The sequence below is a fragment of the Hetaerina americana genome, unplaced genomic scaffold (genome assembly GCF_022747635.1).
Source record: "Hetaerina americana unplaced genomic scaffold, ioHetAmer1.1.p SCAF_122, whole genome shotgun sequence".
Taxonomy (NCBI): Eukaryota; Metazoa; Arthropoda; class Insecta; order Odonata; family Calopterygidae; genus Hetaerina; species Hetaerina americana.
The window spans coordinates 776341-781893 of record NW_027286315.1 but is presented as its reverse complement, the minus strand read 5'-3'; positions in this window follow the sequence as shown (position 1 = coordinate 781893).

Genomic DNA, 5553 nt, shown 5'->3' with positions numbered 1-5553 from the left:
AATTATCCCGCATCATTAGGGAAAAGAGTTATTTCACATTAATATTTCACAGAAATTGCTTGAAGGGTGTTTTAAGAGATTTACTCTAAATTTCATATGAATGGATACGATTACTGTAGTGCAGCGTCAAACTTTAAGTTGCCTACGAGGGCAAAGTCATTTATAGCTTGAAAAAGATCGTTGTAGAATCAATAAAATGTTTTTATTTAAAACATTCATGACTCGAGGGTACCGGAAAGTTTAAGAAATTCACGAAGGAGGTTTAATTGGAATTTTGGATTGATGAGAAAAGGTAGAATGTTAAAATAGCTTTTAAATTGAATTTAATGCACGTAGTTCTAACCCAATCTAACATTTATGTTAATTGAACAATTATATGAAACATACACGACTCTTCAATTGCTACCAATCCAGTATTTAGTGCTTATAGCTAGGCCTTCGAACCAAATCACATATTGATTGCTAAATTACGCGCATGATTAAAGGACCGGCTTCCATGGGTAATGCATTAATTGGCCCATTCTTTCAGCTGACTAGAATTCCTTATAAAATTACCAAATACTCATAAGAAATAAGTGTTTGATTTTAAAGCAGAGATTTTTTTATTTAAACAAAATTTAAAATCATTGGGCTCGGGAGTTATATAGTTGCTGCAAAAAGATATTATCACTTTTAATTGTATTTGTTATCAGGATCAATAATTATACCAGAAAGGAAAACCGATCAAAATAGATGAATTAGAAATTTACTCTAGTAGTGAAAAAATTATGCAGAGTATAAGATGGAAACTTTTAGATAGATCAACGCCCGTAATTGTCTAGAAAAATCCCTTTCACGATAAGAACAGCCGAGAAATTAAAATGGAATAACCTTTAAATCTGCCATCCCTGCAAAAAACTCCTCAGATTAATCCAAAATTACATAATTAATTGCTGAAGCTTTAACAACTTTTACCATACGCATTCGTGACGAGTCGCAGTTTTTGACATAGATGTGGGTGAACGTTTTTATTTCGAATAATAAAAATTGAAATGAAAGAAACAGGGAAGGTACAGGTTAATGACAATCAACAAAGGCCGGGAAAAATATTAATGATTGTATTTCGCCGCGGAGTTTAATGAAGAAATTTCTTGGAATGATTTAATTCAAAATTGCCTCAAAAACATAGCAGGGAGAGAATGTTTAGATTATTTAGCGTCGCCTTTCTCCTTATTCTCTATATCTGTGTGTGACGGCTCCAGTAATTTAATTATATGCTTTCTTTCGTGGTTCCGACTCCTATCTTGGAAGCGCGATGGGAAAAATTTCAATTTAGGATAATGTGACCATATTTCAAGTCCATATGTACGTCACATAGATTTTTTTAGGGAAAGAAATTCCGCTTTATCGCTTGCTATTGCTGTGTTACGATCCTTATTACCTTGGGATTCATGAAATGGAAAAAAAACAAACACAATAATAATTCTTAGATATTAGTTGGACTCGCGTATGTTTTCAGGGATTGATGTGTATTATTTATGATGAAATATTGCTTTTTCGAATTCAATCGATCAGAGAATTTTATTGCGTACTTTTTTACAGCGTCGGGTTGATTCATATGAGTTCCTAGAAATCTTGATGTGATTTTAAATACCCCCTTTAATGCCGAAGGAAAATATTTTTTAACTCGCGCGGTCTGATTGACACATGCAAAATATTCAAAAGTTGATATTTCATTCCTACATATTCAGAAATGCAAACTTGCGTCCAGTGGGAATCTGCTTATCTCCGAGGTGCTCGGACAAATCTTGAGAGGTTTGAGTTAACTTCACATTCCGTAATATTATTGCTTTTGTAAAAAAGCTCTAATAATTAACGCAAAAATCATGCTATTTTCTTATCAAACGCTACATATTTCCCGGCCGACACCAGATATACCTTTATCGCGAGCTAGTTCAGGTGAACTAGGATCTGAGCATCTGTTTCAATGAATTCGGCGCAGATGGTGTAGAAGATGCAATTAGAACACCCTTTGCGCCAACAAAATGAAACTGATTCGCGCAAACGGGTGATTGAAAAGAAGCTTAAGTGTTGTTCTCTTCGTGAATTAGGGGCTCCCAATCTGATTCCTCAATCATATCCTTCATGCTTACTCTCCTCTCATCTAAATATGCACAACAACCATCGAACCGCCGCAAGGATATGTGGCGGGTGGTGCTAGGACTTCACCCGTAAAACAAAATGCAACCACATTTCGTTAGAAGCAGTTTTTAGGGGAGGCGACCGACAGCTGAGGTCATTTGCGCTATTAGTGATGGACTGGAAGGGATGAAGTGCGTAGAGAAACCCGGCGTCGGCATTAGCCTACTCGTAACGGAAGGCGCCAAGGGGTCCGCAGCTTAACGTCCCATCCGACGGACGGCGTACTTACTCAAAGTGCCCTCCACAAATCACCTCAAATGGATCGGGATACCACTGAAAAATATCTGCTCCAGGATAAAAACCGGGGCCCTCTGGTGGGAAGCCAGTACGGTAGCCACCGCACCATCCCGATTCCGATGAAAAACAAAGAAAAATATGCCAATGCACAACCATACAGACGAATTTTTCATTCATCCAAACGTCATTCACACGAAATCGACTGTCATAGAAATTAATTACAAATATGGCGTATCATGGATCATATGGATCTTTTTTTAATGCATTAATTTACATATTCTGCCATGGGTCCCAAATACTTATCTCTTATTCCTAATATGGGCTAACTAAATCATAACAAAATCCCTGCCTTACTTTTTTCTTTACACTTTCCTCTTTCGTAGGGTAGTTTCCTCGCCGGTTTTCAGTCGAAATGATAATAACCGTAAACGGTTTAGTTAAAGAGGGTTTTTAGGGAGTGCCGAGTTCACCTTTAGCTCCTCTGGACCGTGGACGTGGAGGGCAGAGCTTGGACACCATGCTGCACTCCATCCCTTTCTTTGGCCTCGTGCAAAACCTTCTTTCCTTCGCATTCTTCTGACGTTTTCTGTTCTTCTTTTGTTACTGCCGCCCTCCTGCCCACTCCCCCAGCCCTTACTACGCCCTATCCTTCCCACCCCCCGCCCCATCCCTGCTCACCCCATCCCCTTTTTCCGGTTCCGTTCTCCATTCTGGTGCCTTTCCTCCCCCAACCCCTATCCCAACCCTCCCTTCAACCCTCCCGCCCCCCCACGCGCGACAATAGGGATACGTTTCGCCGTTGCGCAATCTGTTCACACACACCATTCCAAAACCCTCTCTCTCTCTCCCGCCCCCTCCCTTAGTTTCCGGGAGTCGTGTCGGGGGATCCTTGCGACTGAACCAATGTTCAGGATCTTCATATTCGCGTTTCAGGTGACGCCAGAACTATTCGTTGGTATGCCATCATTATGGGTAATTTACCGTAGAGAGGAAAAGAGTGATGTAGGTATGTATTCCGTCGTCCCTGATAAACTTATACGCATTCCCAAATGTTTCTTCCAGGATAAAACAAGTTTTATCCCACATCATTGCTTTTTTTCAGCCCAAGATCATTTATGTATATATATATATTTTTTTCTCCACGTGCTTCAAATTGCCTATTCTCATTCTCCCCCGTCTGAAACTATTATATTCTCTCCCGTAACAGCCTCCAATATTCCTATACACCTCTATCTTCTCCGACCACTCCCGAAATTTTTCGAATTCCCTCGAGCATCTTTCCCTCTGGCCCAACCTATCTGAAAATAATTTAAGCGTCTTCTCCCGTTCCTATAAAACTACCCTTATATACCTTCGACAATACCCATAGCTCATCAGACTCTAAATTTGTTCATCCTTGGGAGGTCGTGGACATGAACCTGATGATTCCGCTGCGCAGAATACTCTTGAACAAATATTTTCTTTGTGTTTGCCAACAAAATGTTTGCTACTAGGTCTTTCTTTTCTGTAAAAGGTTTTAATTATGTCTAATTCCTAATTTAAACTTCTTATTTCTCCGCTGTTCTTCAAAACAGAACGCTGCATGTGACTTGTATTGAGTTTCCTATGATTTACATGGATTTGATCGAAATGACACTTATAAATGGCCGGGAACAACTCCATTTATGTCATAGCTATATTCTGTTCGCACCCATGGGGTGTGAAAACAAAACTTGTTCTAATTTTTATCCACCTATTTACTTCACCTTTACTCCCATCGCCTCAAGTATCTCATCTTCAGAGATATTTATAGATATATTTAAATTGATCTTGAATGTATTTACCAATGAATAACGTTTCATCACTGGCTCAAGAAGTAAATATTTATCATACCCACATCCAGCTGAATTAATAAGCTCCTCTTTTACTGTGCGTTCTTTATTAAGGCGTCTTACAAGTCTGGGAGTTTGTCTACCGAATTCTTTGCTCTCGTAGCGCTGGTGAATCATTGAATTTATAACCAGTAGAATAGCTTTCGGAATTATTTTCTGGTACTAGCTTAATGCTACGAAACATTGAGGGGAATACATTTTTCTATGGATGTTATGTTAAATGATAATTTTCATATTGAATTACTCAAAGTAAATCGTAAAAAGACTGCATAACAGTGCAGTGTACCGGGAAAAATAAAAAAAATTTCTATTAAAAAATCGGTATAGCTTTAAATTTATGCCAAACTGCTGTCTACTGCCTAACTTTGAATTGATATATCCTTTATTTCTAATGTGATGTGTATTAGAGGGAATATCCGCAGGCCAAGACTTAAAAGTTTTAGATTTTTCAAAGCTCAATCTCCTCGTCAATTCCTTTCCATTTATTTCTTCAGTGATCGCGCGCCAAACCCATATGGTCTTCTTCATATCCCCTTTAACCGTCTCGATTTACATTTATCTGGCGTGATTTTTTTTATGTCCGCCAGCAAAGTCAATCTTTGCCAGTTTTCATTTTCTATGTTTATTGTGCCTCTCATTCAGTTCGTCATTCGTTTTCCAATTGCGTTCTCTCAAGATTGATGATATGACATCTGCCTCTTACTTAAGAGGTAACTTCCCTTCAATTCAGTCGTTTTACTCAGTCCTCTTCTCTCTTTTTATCCACCCGTTGATACACCGGACTGGAGGAAATTTCATTCTCACTATCTAGACTCTAATATACTCACTTATTTCGTATTCAAATGTCATGATTCCCGTGAATTACACGCGTATGCATAATTGATTATGTTTATTTACTATGCCTATGCATTCTTCTACCGCTTTAGAGTGATTTATTGGGTCCTGGTAGAACAAAATACTGTGCTCTTAAGCCCTGACTAGCATGACACAAAAAATCCTTAAAATTTTGGTATAAAGGGCATAAACTGATTCATTTATTACCCTGCATGCCACCGCTTTGGTGTGCGGCAGGGAGTGAATACACACCAGAATAATTTTGACCCGAATATGAACCTACTGCGGACGGACAATGTTATTTTGATTTCTAATCGTTCGAAGAAAAAGTGGCTGTTTTTTACTTAATCTCTCTATTTTTATTGGCATGATTGCTCATGCCGAAGTACAATTGGGGTAACAATACATTTTCAACATCACTGCTAAAGAG